This window comes from Ursus americanus, chromosome 17 (genome assembly GCF_024610735.1).
Source record: "Ursus americanus isolate L20-20 chromosome 17, mUrsAme1.1.p, whole genome shotgun sequence".
Classification (NCBI taxonomy): domain Eukaryota; kingdom Metazoa; phylum Chordata; class Mammalia; order Carnivora; family Ursidae; genus Ursus; species Ursus americanus.
The window spans coordinates 58283096-58303883 of record NC_142143.1 but is presented as its reverse complement, the minus strand read 5'-3'; positions in this window follow the sequence as shown (position 1 = coordinate 58303883).

Genomic DNA, 20788 nt, shown 5'->3' with positions numbered 1-20788 from the left:
CCCTGCCGTCCCGCTGCCATGCGGGCCACTAGCGGCGCCACCGGGCATTCAGGGCGGGGTAACCGGCAGGGCCCTCCGAGCCTCCGGTCAAATACGAAGGCCCCCGACACGCCAAAATGCTGGGTACCACGCTACCGCTCGACTGCGCCCTACCACGGTCAATCCCTCCCCTCACTGCACAGCCGGCAAATCGGGACTGCTGGCCTCCTGGGGGTTAACCTAACCCTAGGACAGTCCCCGAGGGGCCCCTCCCAAGGGGCCTGGCGCTGCAACGCTGGGGATTGGGGAAAACCGAGCAACACTGCCGGACTGACCCTGCCACTCTGCCGCCACCCGGGGCGCTAGGGGATTGCCGGTCCTTCATGCCGGGAGAACAAGCAGGGCCCTCCAAGCCCCCTGTGACATTCGAAGGCCCACTGAGCCAAAATGTTGGGGCCCACGCTTCCGCTCGTCAGCGACCTCACCTTGGCCCACCCCTCCATTCGCCACAGAGCCAGTGAATCGAGCCTGCCGGCCTCCCGAGGGCTAACCCTAACCCTAGGTTAGCCCCCAAGGGGCCCCTCCCAAAGCGACTGCCACCGAACGCCAGGGATTGGGGACCCCCGAGTCGCAACGCTGGACTCACCCTTCCGCCCCGACCATACGCAGGCCGCTAGGGCACAGCCGATCATTCAGGGCGGGAGAATGGGCAGGACCCTCCTTGCCCTGGTGACTTCGAAGGCTCCCAGCGACAAAACGCTGGGGCCCACTCTCCCGCTCACCAGCGCCCTGATCTTCACTGCACCTCCATTCGCCCCAGATGGCGGATTGTGCCTGCCGGCCTCCAGGAGCTAACCTTTACCCTAGGTTGGCCCCCAAGGGGCCCCTCCCAAGGGGCCTGGGGCTGAAACGCTGGGGACCCCCGAGCCCCAGCGCCGTAATCACTGTGCCGCCCCGCCGCCACCCAGGCCGCTAGGGGTACAGCTGGCCATTCAGGGCGGGAGAACCGGCAGGGCCCTCCGATCCCCTGGCCACTTTTCAAGGCCCCCCGCGCCAAAATGCTTGGGCCCACACTCCAGCTTGCCAGCACCTTCACCTCGGCCCAGCCCTCCGCTACCGCACAGCTGGTGGAATGGTCCTGCTGGAATACTGGGGTGTAACCCTAACCCTAAACCCTAACCCATAACCTTAAAACCTAAGCCTTAACCCATAACCCTACCCTAAACCTAACCCCTAAACCTTACCCTAACCCTATACCTACCCTAAACCTAACCCTAAACCCTAATCCTTAAACCCTAAACACTAACCTTAACCCTAAACCCTAAACCCTAAACCCTAACCCTAAACCCGATACCCTAAACACTAAACCCTAACCTTAACCACTAACGCCAAACCCCAAACCCTAACCCTAAACCCTAACCCTACCCCGACCCCTACCATACCCCTAACCCCCATCCCTACCCCTTCAGCTAACCCTACCCCTAACCCGTAACCTAACCCTAAACCTAACCCTAACCCATACACTAACCCATACTCTAACCCTAACTCTAACCCATACCCTAACACTAACTCTAACATGTACCCTAACCCTAACCGTAACCCTAACACGTACTCTAACCCATACTCTAACCCGTACCCTACCCTAACCATAAACGGTACCCTAACCCATAACTTAAACCGTACCCTAAACCTAACTGTAGCCCTAACAAGTACCCTAACCCGTACCCTAACCTTAACCCTAAACCCTAAACCCTGACCCTAACCCATACCCTAACTCGTAACATAACCTGTACCCTAACCCTACCCATACCCTAACCCGAACCTGTACCCTAACCATAACCCTAAACCCTAAACCGTAACCCGTACCCTAACCCTAACCAGTACCCTTACCTTAACCTTAACCCGTACCCTATCCCGTACCCTAACCCATACCCTAATCCATACCCTATCTCTAACCCGGACCCTATACCATACCCTAACCCATACCTAACCCTAACCTGTACCCTAACCCATACCCTAACCCATACCCTAACCCTAAACCGTACCCTATCCTTATCCCAAACCCGTTCCCTAACCCGTACCCTAACCCTAACCCTAAACCGTAACCTAACCTGTACCATAACCCAAAAACTGTACCCTAACCCTAACCCTTACACTAACCCTAACCCGTAACCTAAAGCGTACCCTAATCCGTACGCCAACACTTACCCTAAACAGTACCCTAACCCGTACCCTAAACCATACCCTAATGCATACCCTAACCCATACCCTAACCCTAACCCATACCCTAAACCTAACCCGTACTCCAACCCTAACCCTAACCCTAAACCCAAACCCTAAACTCTAACCCGTACCCTAAACCCGCATCCGTACCCTAACCCATAACCTCTAACCTCTAACCTGTAACCCCTAAACCCAACCCTAACCCGTACCCTCTCCTTACCCTAACCCTAACCCCTACACTCACCCATACCCTAACCCTAACCCATACCCTAACCTTAACCCGTACCCTAATCTGTACCTTAAACCCAGGGATTGGGTACACCTGAGCCCCAGCACAGGACTCAGCCTGCCACCCCTCAGGAAACCATGCCCCTTGGGGCGCCGCAGAGCATCCCGTGCAGGAGAACTGGTAGGGCCCCCCTGAGCCCCAGCGATTCTCGGCAGCCCCCTACACCCCAACCCTGAGGCCCACGCTCATCCCACCCCACGCCTTCCCTTCAGCTTGCCACCGAGCTCGACGCAGAGCCGGCAGATCAGGCCTGCCAGGTTCCTGGGGCCTAGACCTGACCCTAGGTTGGCTGGGTAGGGCCCCTCCCCTGGGGCCCGGTGCCGCAGCCCCAGGGACTGGGGACACCTGAGGCCCATTGCAGGACAAAACCTGCCAGCCTGCAGGAAACCAGGCCCCTTGGGAGGCTGTAGAGCATTCAGGGGGGGAGAACCAGGAGGGCCCCCAGAGCCCCCGGCGAACTTCGGCAATCCCTAAACCCAACCTTGAAGCCCATGCTCACCCCACCCCGCACCCTCACCTCAGCCCGTGGCAGAGCTCGCCACATAGTGGGCAGATCTGGCCTGCGGGGTTCCTGGACCCCAACCCTAACCCTAGTTCATCTGTGGAGGGGCCCCTCCCCAGGAGCCTGGAGCTGCAGCCCCAGGGATTGGGGACACCTGAGCCCCACAGCAGGACTCAGTCTGCCACCCCACAGGAAACCATGTGCCTTGGGAGGCCATAGAGTATTCAGGGCGGGAGAACCAGGAGGGCACTCCTGAGCCACCAGCGAACTTCGGCAGCCTCCCGCACCCCAACCCTAAGGCCCACGCTCACCCTCCCCACACCCTCACCTCAGTCCATGTAGCTCGACATACAGCCAGCAGATCGGGCCTGCGGGGCCCCTGAGACCTAACCCTAACCCTAGGTCGGCCGCGGGTGTGGGGGCCTCCCCAGGAGCCTTATACTGCAGGCCTGGGGAATTGGGATACCTGTGCCCCACCGCAGGACTCAGCTTGCCACCCGACAGGAAACCATGCCCCTTGGGGCTCTACGGAGCCTACAGGGCACGAGAACTTGGGGAGGCCCCCGGAGCCCATCCCCACATTTGGCAGCCCCCCAGGCCCCAACCCTGAGGCCCATGCTCACCCTCCCCCATGGCCTCCTCTCAGCCCTCCACGGAGCTCGCCGCACAGCCTGCAGATTGTCCCTGCCAGGCTCCTGGACCGTAACCCTTACCCTAGGTTGGGCAGAGAGGGGCCCCTCCCCAGGGTCCTGGCACCCCACTCCGGGGGATTGGGAACACCCAAGCCCCACCGTAGGACTCAGCCTGCAGCACACAGGAAACTGTACCGTTTGGGGGCACAACAGAGCATTCAGGGCAAGAGAATTGGGGCACCCCCTGAGAGCACCTGCTGATGACCTCTGACCTTTGTGGGCCTTTCCGGATGAAACCCCAAGGCTCACATTCATCCGCCCTTGTGCCCTCATCTCAGTCGGCCTGGGAGTTCTCTGAGCACTGGGCAGTTCGGACCTGCTGTCTCTTGAGGCCTAACCTAACCCTGGGGCATCTGCTGAGGATCCCCTCCCCGTTTGCCTGCCTCCAAGGTACCAGGCATTGGGATCACCTCTGCACGACTAGAGGACTCAGCCTGCCCCACAGCAGGAAAATGTCCGTTTGGAGCTACCGCACGGATTCATAGCAGGAAAATCGGAGGGCCCCCCTCAGCCCATCCCAGGGAACCCCCACTTTCAGAGATCGCCCTGGATCCAATTACTAGCTTCACACTGACCTTTAAACTTACTCTCCACAGAGATCTTTTGAAATTCTCCACACTTCCAACCGATGGCATCATCCAGCTTCAGTGCCTTACCCAGCTTTAGGTCTTGAGATAGATTAAAATGGGAAGTCATTTCACTGATGACGACGCACTACGGACCAAAAGATACATGCATAAATGCTTCATATCACTTGGCTTCAGGGAAATGCAAATCTAAACCCCTATAGATGCCATATCACACGAGGCCGAATATCTAAAAATAAGAAGACATGAAACTATACATGTGGAGAAGATGTGGAGAAACGGGAACCCTCTTACACCCCTGTGCGAATGCAGTCCGGTACAGCCACTCTTGAAAATGGTACGGAGTTTCCTCAAAAAGTTATAAATAAAGCTACCCTATATCCCAGCTATTGCACTACTGGGTATTTACCCCAAAGAGACAGGTAGTGAAGACGGGACACATGCACCCCAGTGTTCATAGCAGCAATATCCATAATAGACAAACTGTGGAAAGAGTGCAGATGAGCATGGATAGATGAATGGATAAAGAAGATGTGGATCATATATATAATGGAATATTACTCAGCCATCAGAAAGCATGAACACTTACCATCACACCGACCTGGGTGGAGCTGGAGGGTATTATAGTGAGTGGAATAAGCCAATGAAAGAAAGGCAATGATCATATGCTTTCACTCCTATGTGGAATATCAGAAAAAGGGAAGAAGACCATAGGGGAAGGGAGGGGAAATAGAATGGGAAGTCATCAGAGAGGGAGAAAACCCATGATAGACTCTTAACTATTGCAACAAACTGATGATTGCTGGAGGAGAAGTTGGGGGGGGGGGTAACTGGGTGAGTGGCATTAAGGAGGCCACACGATACAATGAGCACTGGGTGTTATACACGACTGATAATTTATTGAAGACTACATCTGAAACTAATGGTGTACTGCAAGTTGGCAAATTGAATTTAAATTAAAGAATAAAAGACCTCGAATAAACAATCCTAAACATTTGTATGGAACCACTAAAGATACTGAACAGCCAGTGCAATGTGGAAAAGAAAAACAAGGCTGGAGGACTCACAATTTCAGATTTCAGGTTATACTACAAAGCTGCAGTCATCCTAACAAGACAGTACGGCACAAAAATAGACACAGCGACCAAAGGAACAGGATACAAGTTCAGACAGAAACCCACAATTATGTGGTCCATGAATCTTCCACAAAGCAAGCAACGATATCAAAAGGGAAAAGGACAGTCTCTACAACAAATGGTGTTGGGAAAACTAGACAGCTACGCACAAAAGAATGAAATTAGACTGCTTTCTTACACAATACAGACAAACACAAAACAGTTTCAAGACCTCAATATGAGACCTGAATCCATAAAAATCCTACAGGAGGGAAGACAGTAACTTCTTGACATGGACCATACCAACGTTTTTCTGGACTGTCTCCTGAGGCAAAGGAAATGAAAGCAAAAATAAACTATTGGGAATACAGCAAAATAAAAAGTTTCCACATGGCAGAAGAACAATGAAAACGTAAAAGTAATAAGACAACCTACTCAAAGGGAGAAGATATTTGCAATGATCATATGCAATAAAGAGATAGTGTCCAAAACATATAGAACTGATACTACTCGACCCCAAATAAACAAATAATCCAGTTAAAAAATAGGCAGAAGACATGGACAGACATTTCTCCAAAGAAGAAATACAAATGGCCAACAGTCCCGTGAAAAGATGTTCACCATCACCCATCATCAGGAAAATGTAAATCCAAAGGACAATGAGGTAATACCTCAAACCTGTCAGAATGGCTAACATCAAAAGCACAACAAAGAGCAGGTGTTGGGAGGATGTGGATAAAGGGGATTCCTCGCGAACTGTGGGTGGGAATGCAAACTGCGGTGGCCACCGTGGAAAACAGTATGAAGGTTCCTCAAAAAATTAAATATAGAACTAAGCTACGATCCAACAATCACTCTACTAGTATTTCTCCAAAGACTAGGAAAGCAGTAACGTAAAAGGATACGTGCACCCCTATGTTTCTTGCACCATTATTTACAATATCACAATATGGAAGCAAACCAAGTGTCTGTAGAAAAATTGACAAATGAGATGATAGATGTGTGTATTCACACACACATGCACACACACACACACACACACACACACACACAAGATGGAGTATTACTCGGCTTGAAAAAGAATGAATCCTTGCCATTTGCAGCCACATGGATGGAGCTAGAGAGTATTATCCTAACTAAAATCAGTCAGTCAGAGAAAGACAAATTCCATACGATGTCACTCTGATGGGGAATTTGAGAAACAAACAAAAATAAATCAATAAAATAGAAAAAGGAGACACACCAAAATACAAACTCTTAACAAGAGAGAACAAACGGATGGATACCAGAGAGGAGGTGGATAGAGGGATGAGTGAAATAGATGAAGCGGATTAAGAGGACACTTTTCTTGATGACCACTGAGTAATATAGAATATACTGAATTATAGATTCATATAGAATCACTGAATCACTCTATTGTACATCTGAAACGAATATAACACTGTATGTTAGCTCTACTGGAATTAAAATAAATTTTTAAAAAGATTGTTCTTTCAGGAACCTCTTTGAAAAAGCTTTTCCTGTGCAATGAGCATAAGCCCTACTTGGGAGGGTTCACTCTACAATAATTATTCATTCTATGTCTCGAATTCAGATTTCATTGAGTTCTTACTGTGGATCCCAGCCCACGGGAGCCATGGTCCTTTTCTGTCCAGGCTCAGCACCTATGCATTCAAGATTGGAAGTAAAGACACATGTCACTTCACAGTCCAGAAAGCTATTATTATTTCTGTTTCAGTGTGCTATAGTCACAGATTTTGGGACAGGTTTCAGAGCAGGTTTATTATGCATCCTGGATCTCTACTTCAATGTTTATTGCCTGGATCCATTTTGCTAATAGTTTCCCTGTGAATGGGCTTACTTCCAAGCACATACATGGAAGATGCAAAGGTGGGTGGGCTTGGTGCGGGACAGGAAGAAGACCAAAAGCAGACAAGGGTCCGACCCCTCCCCTGATCCAGGAACTGCCACAGGAGAGGGTACCGGAGGTAGAATCCATGCGAAACTCCAAGGTCACCAGCTGAACACAGGAGGCACAGGTCAAGGGATCTGGAGATGCAGGGGTTGAAGGCTGCTCTGAGCTACCTCTGGGAGGAAGGGAGGGAAGGAATGAGAAGGAGACACTGCCTGCCCCTGGCCCATGCCAGCTGACCACCGCTCCGACACGCATCAGTCTACACAGCTGACACAGCTTGGTCTCATGATGGGCTGTCTCGTGTCCCTCAATCCTCAGTGGGACAGCTGGTCCCAGGGCTCAGAGACATGCTGAGGGAGATGAGAGGGAAAGCTGCCCCACCCTGGTCACCCCCTCTTTGAGCAGACAGCCCTTCAGAACTGCTAAAAAAAACCCACTAACGGGGTTGAAAGACTTGCCATGGATGAACTAAAGCATAGAGATATGTAAAATAACATTCATTTTTAAGTTCAGAGCTGTCATCTCAGGAAGTGGGGAGAGCTTCCCTGAACAAGACTGAGAGGAGGGCAGGCCATGCTGAAAAGGGAGACATGGCTCTCCTGATTGGGGACCTGCAGCCCCCTTCCAGGGCAGGGCATCATCCTCGCATCACACGAGATCCATGGAAGTGTTCCATCAGGGCCAGATGTTTGTCTCGAGAAGGCTACACTGGCATCGGACTGCACAGGGCACCAGGGACGAGGGCCAGATGGAGGACGGACAATACCCCGGAGGCCATGGGGCAAGAGCAGAGGCACAGGACCTTGAAGATGATGATGAAAAGCAGGAGGTGGCAGCATGGAGCCGGCCCGAAAGTGCCATGGGAGCAGTGCCCACAGCTACACTGACTGGGTGCCTTTTGTGCCCGGTGTGGCTGACTTCAGTGGGTTCCAGACTAGTCCTGACCACAAGTCTAGGAAGTGTGCACCACCCCCAGCCTCCTCTCCCCTTGCAGCTGCTAGGAATCATGGTCACAGACCCTGGTCAGCTTTCATGGAATCCAAGCAGTGCCCCCCCCCACCCCCGCACGCTGCACCTCTGGTGGTGGTCCAGTGCAACCCTCGTGCCTGGCCAGTGATGTCTACCTGTCTCCACACAAATCCACAGACAGGAGGGTGTCCCTGAATTCCACAGCACCTGATGAGACAGATCCACAGAACCCAACACCCAGTGGGTCACCTGGGACTTCACCTATGGTCATGGAGCTCCCCGTACCCAATTTCTGTCAATTCGCACAGAAAGCCTGGTTCTGATCCCCCACAATACCATACATCCTGGTTGCTGACCTGGGGTCATGCCATGAACTCATATGGCACCTTTCTTTAAAGAGAAGGCTATGCCTACACCTCCTAGAAAATATTTCTAATGAAGTACAAGTCCATCAGGATTACACTGTGAACGGTAGCACACAGCCTGCATGGTAGTAGTCAGTAATTCCAACAAGGGTTAACCCCATCCCCCGACTCACAAAACCTTCCTCCGTCCCCACAGAACTCATGGTCTGCCCTCAGAAATCCCTCCAGGAAACAAACCTTTCATCTGAATGTACTCTTCACCTTCTGCTTCAAATCTTGTCCAAACACAATGATATGAAACTAGAAATCAGTCTCAAGAAAAAAAAATAGGACAGCCAAAAATAGGTGGAGATTGGGGGGCCTGGGTGGCTCAGTCTTAAGGATCTGCCTTCAGCTCAGGTCGTGATCCCAGGATCCTAGAATCTAGCCCCAAATCAGGCTCCTTGCTCAGTGGGAAGCCCGCTTCTCCCTCTCCCACCCTCTGCTTGCATTCCCTCTCTCGCTGTCTCACTCTCTGTCAGATAATTAAATAATCTTAAAAAATATGTGGAGATTTAACAACATGCTACTGAACAACCATCAGTCAAAGAAGAAATAAAAAAAAATTTTGGAAGTACCTTGACACTGATGAAAAAGTCAACCTACAAAAACTTATGGGATGCAGCAAAAGTAGCTCTATGGGGACGTTCATAGAAATTCAAGTCTTCATCAATCCATGAGAATGCTCTCCAATAAACAACCTGATTTATGTGGTAAAGAAGTAGAAAATAAAACAAAAAACAAAGCACCAAATTAGTAGAAATAAGGAAATAACAAAAATGAATACATAAATAAATCCAAAGGAGACTAAAAAGACAAAAAAAAAACCAATAAAAATGAGAGTTGCCTTTTTTGGAAAGATAAAAAAAACTGACAAACTTAGCTAGACTCACCAAGAAAGACAGAGGACTCCAACACAATGAGGAAAGGAAGATAATGGATTCCTGTCTCATATCAAAATCAAAAGAACTCTTCAACCTTGGACAAACAACTTCTTGCAAGCCACGTCTCTAAAGGCAAAGGAAATAAAAGCAAAAATGAACTATTGGCACTTCATCAAGATAAGAAGCTTCTGCTCGGCAAAGCAAACGATCAACAAAACAAAAAGGCAACCTTTGGAATCAAAGAAGATATCTGCAAATGATATTACAGAAAAAGGGCTGGTATCCAAGATCTATAAAGAACTCCTCAAATTCGACACCCAAAAAATGGGCAGAAGACACAAAGACGGGGTGCCTGGGTGGCACAGCAGTTAAGCATCTGCCTTCGGCTCAGGGAGTGATCCCAGCGTTATGGGATCGAGCCCCACATCAGGCTCCTCCACTATGAGCCTGCTTCTTCCTCTCCCACTCCCCCTGCTTGTGTTCCCTCTCTTGCTGCCTGTCTCCATCTCTGTGGAATAAATAAATAAAATTTTGAAAAGAAAATTAACAAGGCAGGAAATTTAAAAAAGTCAGAGAGGATGTGGAGAAAGGGGAACCCTCTTACACTACTCATGAGAATTCAAGCTGGTACAGCCACTTTTGAAAACAATATGGACGTTCCTCAAGACGTTAAACACAGAGCTATCCTACGACCCACCTATTGCACTACTGGGTATTTACCCCATAGACACAGAGTAATGAAAAGAAGGGGCACCTGTATCCCAATGTTCATAGCAGCAATGTCCATAATAGCCAAACTGTGGAAGGAGCCAAGATGTCCTTCAGCAGATGAATGGACAAAGAAAATGTGGTTTATCTATACAATGGAATGTTACTCAGTCATCAGAAAGGATGAATACCCACCATTTGCACCAAGGTGGAAGGACAGGAGGGGAATATGCTAAGTGAAATTAAGTCAAGCAGAGAAAGACAATTATCATATGGTTTCACTCCTATGTGGAATGGAAGGAATAGCATGGAGGACATTAGAAGAAGGAAGGGAAAAGTGAAGAGGGGGAATGAGAGGGGGACATGAACCATGAGAGACTACTGACACTCGGAAACAAAATGAAGGTTGCAGAAAGGGAGGGGTAGGGGAATGGGTTATCCTGGTGATGGGTATTAAGGAGGGCACGTGTCATAATGAGCACTAGGTGTTATATGCAAACAATGAATCATGGAACACTACATCAAAAACAAAAGAAGTACTGTAGGGTGACTAACATAATTTTAAAAAAAGAGAAAGATATGAAATCCATACAGGAAAACTGTCACTATTTGCAACTGACACGAAATCCCGAAAGATTCCACAAAAATAATGTTAGAATAAACAAATTCAAGAAAGCTGCAGGATATAATATACAGAGACCTGTTGTCTTTATTTTTTTTTCAGATTTTATTTATTTATTTGACAGGAAGAGAAAAAGCACAAGCAGGGGGAGTTTCAGAAAGAGGGAGAAGCAGACCCTCGCTAAGCGGGGAGCCCAACACTGGGCTCGACCCCCGAACTCTGGGATCATGACCTGAGCTGAAGGCAGACGCTTCACCTATGGGGCCACCCAGATGAACCAACTTCTTGCATTTCTGTATACTGATGACACACTTTCGCAAAGAGAAATTAAGAAAGCAATGCCATTTACAATTGCATAAAAAAAAATCTAGGAATAAAAGTAACCAAGAATGAGAAAGACATAGTACACTCAACACATGGCAGAAAAGAAATGAAAAACATGTGTGTCGAGGGGGCAGAATGTATGGGTCAAAGATTTGGAAGGCAACACAAACAAATGGAAGCATACGACATGCTCCTTAACTGGAAGAGTTAATTATGTGAACATGTCCATCGTACCCAAAGCAATTGACAGATGTGATGAAATGCCTATCTGAATTCCAGTGGCATTATTCAAGCAAATAGAAAACAGTCCTCAGACTTGTATGGAATCACAAAAGACCCCAAATACCCAATGCAACGTGGAGAAAGAAAGGTGCAGTCAACACACTCCTGGATTTCAAGTTAGATTACAAAGCTGTTGTCATCAAAACAGGATGGTACTGGCATAAACACAGACACCAGGTCAGTGGAACAGAACAAAAAGTTCAGAAACTTACCCACACGTAGATGATCCTAACTTACGACACAGCAGCAGAAGATATGCCATGAGGGAAGGACTGTCTCTTCAGTGAGTGGTAACAGGCAAACTGGACACTAAATGCAGAAGAATATAACTGGGTCACTTTCTTACACCACACACAAAATTTTTAATGGATGAATGATTTGAACATAAGACCTGAATCCATAAACCTCCAAGAAGACACAGGTACTAAGTCTCTCGACATTGGTTTTGGCAAAGAGTCTTCAGATCGGACACCAAATGCAAAGGCAACAAAAGCAAAAATAAACAAGTGGAACAACATCAAACTGAAATCTTCCACACGGCAAAAGAAACCAGCAAAAACTTAAAAGGCCACTGACTGAATAAGAAAAAAGTATCTGCGAATCATATGTGTTAGAAGACGCTAATATCCAAAATACACACAACACTCATACAAATAAAAAAAACTGTATAAAAATGGGGGGAGGGGCGCCTAGATCGTGCAGTCATTAAGCGTCTGCCTTCAGCTCAGGGCGTGATCCCAGTTTTGGGATCGAGCCCCACATCAGGCTCCTCCACTGGGAGCCTGCTTCTTCCTCTCCCACTCCCCCTGCTTGTGTTCCCTCTCTCGCTGGCTGTCTCTATCTCTGTCAAATGAATAAATAAAAAAAATCTTTAAAAAAATGGGGGGAATATGTGAATAGAAACAATCCAAAGATGGCACACAGGTGTCAACAGACAGAAAAAGATGTTCGACATCACTAATCTTCGTCAGGGAAACATCAGTCAAACCCACAATCGGCTATCCCCTCACAACTGTTGGAACAGAAATTGTCCCAGAGACAGACACCATGTGGGGTCATGGGTGTGCAGACGAGGAGACACTGTGCACTGTTGGTGGGAATGGAAATTGGTGCAGCCACTGTGACAAACGATATGGAGGTTCCTGAAAAAATAAATACAACTACCACATGACCCAGTAATGGCTCTACTGAGTATTGATTTGGAGAACACAAAAATACTGCCTCAAAAAGACAGAAGCACTCCCACGTTCACTGCAGCATTATTCACAATAACCAGGCATGGAAACACAGACCTTGGGGGCCTTATTCCAAGTAACTCAGACACAGAAAGACCAATACCAGATGCTGTCATGTACATTCCACGTGGAATAAACAAATACTGAACGCATAGATACTGAGAGCAGATTGGTAGGTTCCAGATTCAGGGATGGGGTGGTAGAAACGGGTGAAGGTGTTCAAACTCTCAATGTTTGAGTGAGAAAATCTGACAGTCATGAAATGTTCTGTCCAGCATGGAGACTAAAACTAACCCCGCAGCATGGGGTATAGGTTTCCCTGCTCTTTGAAAGTACAGGGCTTCTGAGAAACCTTGCACAGCAGAAATGGTGTAAAGAAGGAATGGCCGTTAATTTACACGGAACAAGTAGACAGTGTGCTCAGACTCCAAAATTCCTTCTCTTTGGCTTTTCTTAGGCCTCAGCACACAAGTTTCTAAGGGAGGCCCGGCATAAATGAAGATAAAGCACAGAGGATCACGGACACCATTCAAAGTGCTGGTGACTGGATGTGGAGAGTGGTTCCCAGCGGAAGGAGCTGGTTGGGGTGCACGCCGCCTCTGTCGTGCTTCTCCCCAAAACAGATGCTGACCACGCTTCTCACTGTTCACCTTTTTTCATAAGAGGAAAATCCTCTTCAGGTCTCTTCCTCTTACTGAAGCTGGGTAATAACGTAGTTCTTTCAAGAAAGCCCAGTGTCTTACTGTGAACGTTTAAAAAGTGGGGGATACTTTTACTTGAGCATTGATGAGGGAGGAGATGTGAAAGGTTCTCCCAGACACAAACCTCAGCAGATCCACCTGGAAAGGCACCTTCCTCAGCATGCGGAACACGGACTACCTCCTACGCCCCGAGAAACCCTCTCCTTCCCCTCGATCAGGACAACCCACAACAGCTGGGAGTTACCCCAACTCCTCCATTCTCCTGCTCCTAATATCTAACTCATCAGCAAATCCTGTGAGCTTCATCTTCAAAATGGACCCAGAATAAGTCTAACCACACCATTCAAGGCCACCTGTCTCGTCCACAGTGCCTGAGTTCCTGGAAAAGCTTCATCATTGACCTGCCTTGCCATCTTCAACTCTCTGTCATCTGTTCTCAACACTGTAGCCAAGATGGCCTAGTGAAACAGCGTCTCATGGGGTTATAGCCCTGGAATGGCTTTCTGTCACCCTCTGTCACCTCTCTGAGCTCATGTCCTAAGCTGTCTCCTGTGGCCACAGGGGCTTCTAGCTGCTCCTGGACATACCTGGAATTCTCCTGCCCCAGAGCCTTTGCACATGCTTTCCCTTCTGTTTTGAATGCTCTTGATGTGTTCTAACTCACCTTCTGAGAAGTCTGAATTGGAGTGACAGGGACAGAAGTTGAGGCTGTGTGTGTTGGGTGAGGCTGGTGGCTCAGAAGGAGGTTCTCTGCCTGTGCCTCACTTGTCCTCAGCCAGGAATTTGCAGACAGCCCTCACCTGTCACAACTCTCATCCAGGAGACCCACAGCCACCCCTGGAGCCCACCCTGCCCACACCCTGCTGCAGAATGCATTCAGCTCTCATCTGGGACCCCTGTCAGCTTTACCCAGACCTGGAACTCCCCCGTCTCTTGCAAAGCTCCCGGATTCCCCTCTTCTTCCAAAATCACATGGCGCAAGGCTTTCATGAGAAAGCTATAATGCTAACTACTGAAAGGTTCACACCTACTTTCCCCTTCTGTTGCCTTTCTCTCCACCTTCTTTCCTACCTGTGCAAACTGTAACATATCAGTGGAACATGAACATGCTCTGAGACCTGAATCTTTCATTGCAGCTTTCTGAGGACTCCTTATGTGATAAGCAACTAGTGTATCCTACAACAGGGTGTTTTACAAATATCATCTATAGAAGACTACAGCCCAATTCACTACAATTTTACCTCACTCTTCATGAAGCAGAACACTTTTTCCTTTCTCCTCTTACTTAAATTCCAGTTAGTTCACATGCCATGGAATATTCGCTTCAGGGGTAGGATTTAGTGATTCCTCACCTGCATACAGTACCCAGTGCTCATCACAAGTGCCCTCCTTAATACCCCTCACCCATTTAACTCATCGCCCACGCCCCTGTCCTGCAGCAACACTCAGTTTGTTCTCCAAGGTTGAGTCTATTTCCTTGTTTGCCTCTCATCACCCCTCCACTCTGTTCATCTGTTTTCTTTCTGAAATTCCACAAGTGTGAGAGCATAGGATATTTGTCTTTCCTCACTGATTTTGCTTAGCTTAATACACTCTAGATCCATGCACATCCTTGCAAATGGTAAGATTTCATTCTTTTTGAAGCTGGGTCATATTCCAGTATATATATGTATCCCACATCTGCTTTATCCATTCATCAGTGCATGGACGTTGGGATTCTCTCCATAGTTTGGCTACTGTGGACATTGGTGCTATAAACATCATGGTGCATGTACCCCCTTTGAATCTGCATTTTTGTATCCTTTGGGTAAATACCTAGTACAGCAATTCCTGGATCATGTGGTTGTTCGATGTTTAACTTTTTGAGGAACCCCCACACTGTTTCCCAGACTGGCTGCACCACTTTGCATTGCCACCAACAGGATGGGAGGGTTCCCCTTTAAGCAGAACATTATCTGCTGGCAATTTCATAAGAGGAAACAAAACCTCTGGGAGATGCACCCAGGGTCAGGCAAGCAGTTGCAGACTTCACCCCAAGGCTCCTAACGCCAAGCCCCTTGAAGCCACCAGCATGCCACTATCCAAAAGAATTCCCAGACTCTCCTTCTGACTCCACCACCAAAGAAACTACAGAGAGAATATGGCACCTCAAAATATCGAGATAATACATTTAGTAAAACTAGAAAGTCAAACTGAACTTTTAAACAGGAACAGGCCGGTTTGGATAATTTTGAATATCCCCTCCACCCTAATTTTAACTCTTCTGATGAATAAACTAATCAATGATGAAACATCACCTTTGTCAAATGACATCATCCAAGTTTGTATCAGATGAAAAAAGCCACCCAACTCTAGATGCTGGCCACTCAACCATATCTTAGGCCCAATTGAATAAACACTGTTAGATGAAGGAACAAATTAGATGTTACAAACAGGCACAGAGTGAATCTCACCTTCCCTTTCTAATAAAAGAGGGTTCCTAGGAAACAGATGGTCAAAATACATTTGTAAGCAATAAATGGACAGAGAAATTGTGATCCCCTGCAAAGTTCTACCTGCAGGGAAATTAAGTAATTCTTGCACCAAACCCAGAATGCTGACAGCTACTTCAATTTTTCTTTGTGGCTCAACTAGAGAAAAGAGAAAAGCCCAGGAGGTTTTGCGATAATGAGAGGTTTTACCTCCAGCCCTGACATAGATAGGACATTTTGCCAAACATACCTGTGCTTTCTCTGAACACTGGCGTCCTGTGACAAGCTGCCTCGCTGACTCCGATGCTGACGTTCAAAACCTCATGTTTCTTGGAGCCAGAGCAGAGAAGTGCTGTCAGGTGAGGAGAAGAAGGCATCTTTGACCTAAAGCCTGCACACCTGCTTCGGTTTCTGGGTGAAGGGGCAACACATACTTGTTGTTTAGCAGTAATTATCTTCATTCTCAATAGACCAATGACCTTGCCTTTTCTGGAAAGCAGACTTACTCTTCTAAAGAAACCCTCAATTCATCTATTCCCAATGCAATTAGAGTGGGGTCTGGTTTACACCCTCCTTCAGGCCCCGAATTGGAGGATTTTCCTGCATGATTCTAACAGCCAATTACCACTAACCTGCGGGCACACGGGCCATAATGCTGAAGTTGGGGGATGGCTCTGGGGCTTGCTACTGCCACACCTGTGCCTGGGGGACCAGGGCACCCCCTGCTGAACTTGGGGTACTGCTCAAGATGCATCACCTGCACTGTGTCAGAGAACCGGGGGACACATCACTGAAGGTGGGGACTCTGTGAGGTCCTTCCCCACACTCTTCCCGGGGAACAGGGGAAACCCTGAAATTCTGCAACCAATCCCACAAAAGCTCAGGTGAGTGGGCGCCCTGGAGTTCACAGGTATGGGGATTAAGGCCAGTTGAGGACATGGGGCAGAAGAGACTTTAAAGGGATAAAGAAAACTCACCTGAGTTCCCACAATGAACCCTCTCCAGGTGCCCTTCCAGAACCCTGCCTCCCACCTGGGGCGCACCCTACCCCTGGACCCCCCCCCACCCTCGGTGCACGCTGCTCACTAACCAGCAGTGACTTCCACAGGGCTACTCTCTCTCTCCCAGTGCCCCTTCTTCTGCCCCAGGTCTGCACCCCACTGCAACTCTGGAACAGCCCACAGAGACGTTGCTCCACCCCCAAGCGGTGATTGGTCAGGCAACGTGGTACCCCAGCCCCTGGGATGCCAGGCAACCCGCCCTCAAGCCCCTGGAACCCTGAAAGTGCAGGGGGTCCAAAAGGCGCCTCCTCTACCCAACACCCAGCTCAGGCATGGGTGGGGTTCTGGGCTGGGCTCCCTCCACACACCTGGCCCCTTCCAGGAACCCCTCTGGCTGCAGACCACCCTCAGAGTCCTGCCCCTTCCCTTTCTGCACCAGCCCTCCCTGCTGGGGTGTGCCTGGTTCTGGGCAAGGTCAGTGGCTCTCCCAACATCCAAGGCTTGGGCTTTAGGAAATGCAATGATTTCATGCATTTTCAGTATGTACATGTCAGTATGACTTTAATCTTATGGGAGCCAAAGAGGTTCTTTATATTTTCTTAACTTCTTGTTGGCATTTTGGTTATTGTTTTCTTCTCGAAGCAGATGTAAAACATGTGCTTGGGGCAGAAATAGGGCCCATGCTTTGAGTTTTTGCCCAATCATTTTGAGCCGGGTAAAATGTTAAAGGATAGCTTCCCTGGGATCGCAGGATCAGGGCCCACAGATGATATAAGATAAAAATTACTTTCATCATTATAATTACTCCTAAATGGAGGAATTTGAGACAAAAGCACCTTTCACAAGAGTACCAAGAAATCAAAATGATGCCCACAGAAGGCTACCTGCTCCATGGTCAGCACAGGTAACAGAAGTGTTCACAGTCTCTGGACTCCTGCCCTTCTCCAGCCCAAATCGCTGAAGCACACAGACCACTTAAAATCAGAATTGTAGAACTGCTAGACACCTTAGAGATGTCTGGCACCATTCCCTTGGACTGCAGAATAAAACACAGTAGCTCATTGTCACAAACTAATTTCAACATGAAGTGCCCCCTGGATGCACTAAGTTCTTTCTCTGCAAATGTTGACTAATGTAAGTCACAGTCATACCATATAAACACTACGATGGCTGGGAAGTCATCGTAGGTAAGGGAATATTTTAGCCATGTTTATAAGCATTGGCTCACGTTGTAGAAGAGGCTGAGCTGAGTGTTTTTAAATACTATTTCAGACCTGTTTTACAGCACCCTCTGAACATACCAGAGCCTGAATGGACTAAAAAAGATAGTTGGTTTCAGTGACTTCAATACCAGAAAAATATTATACTGTCTCTATTCCTAAGGATCTTTGAGTATCTTACCCAGAGTCCTCCACTGAGATAATGATCTTAATGATCACCATGGGCAGAGGTGAAAAGGCCCGCTGAATTCGTTCCAGTTTTCCACATGACAAGAAAATCCTGATACTTGATAGGTTTCCAGATCGAGAAGACCAGACATAAGAGGGAAATAGTACCCTGTATGGAACAACAAGGGATTTGGAGTCAATTTGGGGATCCCACTTAGGTTTCTGACACTAAAATCCTCTGTGACTCATATCATCTGAGTCCCTGTCTAACCACCTGAAAATGTGCCTAAAAATATCTACACCCTAGTTGAGAAGTTTAAGAGGCAGAATGCTACAAAGAGCCAGTATGATGTCTCTCAGGAACAGGGGCTCAGGAAGCCATAATTGCTATTGGGTCTATTTCTTTTCCAGAAGAAAGAACACATGTTGAATCCATATTCCTAATAGATGACTCACCAGATGATTTTCAAACCTGAAGGAAGGCCAAGAAGTCGCTCTTGTGTCATATTTCACTCAGAAATCATGTTGTTGGACTGGTGAGGACGATACCATAGCAACGTCATCACTAAGAGTGGGGAGCTTCTAATTTCCATACGGCCATGTTGACCCCCTTAGCTCAGAGCAACCAGAAAGGGCAGCTGGGGAGGGGGCACCGTCATCACTATGAGAGGGGAGCTTCCCATTTCCATATGGCCATGTTGACCCCCTTAGCTCAGGGCCACCAGAAAGGACAGCTGAGGGGGACCACAGGCCAAGGCTGCCAGGTGTGGCTGGGGCAGGCAGAACTCTGACTTAAGGCTCAACTCCTGTCTAGGTTATTATAATGCTCTTCACAAAGAAAGTGCCATTGTGTGTGAGCCCTCATGTAGAAAAGGTTCAGAATTTCCATTGAGATTCCTTCTCTGACCTTTAGGATATGTAGCAAAGTTCCATTTAATTTTTAAACATTGAAGGACTTCCTAGTTTTATTTTCGCTATGACTGTGGCTCAATTCCCCTGTGGTCTAAGAATAGAATCTAGTTAATTTCAGGGTTTAACATTTGTAGACTTCATTCGTGGCCCCACCTATCATCTATTTGGGTAAAGAGTCTATGACCACTTGAAATAATGTATTCTGCACTTATTATGGAATGTTCCCTATATGTCAATTAGGTCACATTTGTTACCAATGTTTTGTCTGCTTTTTCTGTCAGATATTGAGAAAGGTATATTAAAATCTTCAAACAACGCTGCTCTATTCAACGTTGCATCAGAGAATCTACCAGTGTTAGAAGGCAAGAGAAACAAAAAGTATAACGAATTGAGGGGATAATTGTGACTATTCACAGATAATACGATTGTGTACATAGAAAATCCAAAACAGTCTATAAATACCCTATTAGAATTAAAAATGCAATTTATAAATTTGAGATGGATTGTAGCTTCCCATTGGACAGTTTCTGAAAGAAAACGTAGAACCTGTCAATCTTGGGGTAGGACATAGGGTGCACTAACCATTTAAAAGAATTCAGTGGGACTTCATAAAAATGTGACATTTCTCCTTATCTTATGACCATAAGAAAATGAAAAAGTGAACCGCAGGCTGGGAAGTAAAGATTTGCAATACACACACTGACAAGACTTGTCAATAAAGAATTCCTGCTCATCAACCATAAAAAGTCTATTTATAAACGAATAATTCACAAAAGATTGACTGATGGCCAATAAGAACAGGAAAGGGTGCTCTACAGTATTATTTTCAGGAACAGCAAGGCCTTTCCTAAAATGAAAACATACACACAAACCAGTATTCCCTAGATGGTTGACGTCCTTATTTCTGAGGACAGCTTGAAGAACAGACTAGCATCAAAGTAAAGTGATGGAATTCCTGACACTCAGAGGATGGACAATTGACCTGAAACTACAGTACAATTTCTAGGCATTATTCGGTCCTCTGAAGGCAGACAACTACCACACCCCTTCCTCCACCACACAGGTTGCTTCCCAACCCCTACCATAAAAGAAGAAGATGAGAAACAGATAGGACTAGTAGGAAATAGCAAAAATCACATGTGGGGATTATCCTGAAACACACTGATCACATAACTAGTGTAAGGAAGTGTAGGGAACTGACAAGGACAGAGACTCAAGAGGTACTTCTTTGGGAAATGATGTCTGAAATCTTCACACTTTGGTACCTGCTAATGAGGGCTCTGAGCATACCCTAAGGTTTGCTCACAAGGGTCTGCAACACCATCGCTGAGGACTGAAACTCTTTAAGACCTCAAAGCTTGCCTGATTGACTATTGGACTAAGAGATTCCCATGTTCTGAAAACAGATACCAACTCATTGAAAGGTTCACCTGGGCTCTCTCGGAGGCCCTACAAGAAGCTGAACCATTCACTGAAAATCAATTACACACACACACACACACACACACACACACACACACACACACACAGAGACACCTGTCATTTCACCAATTACTTAAACATTCAAGGTTCTTCCTACCATTTC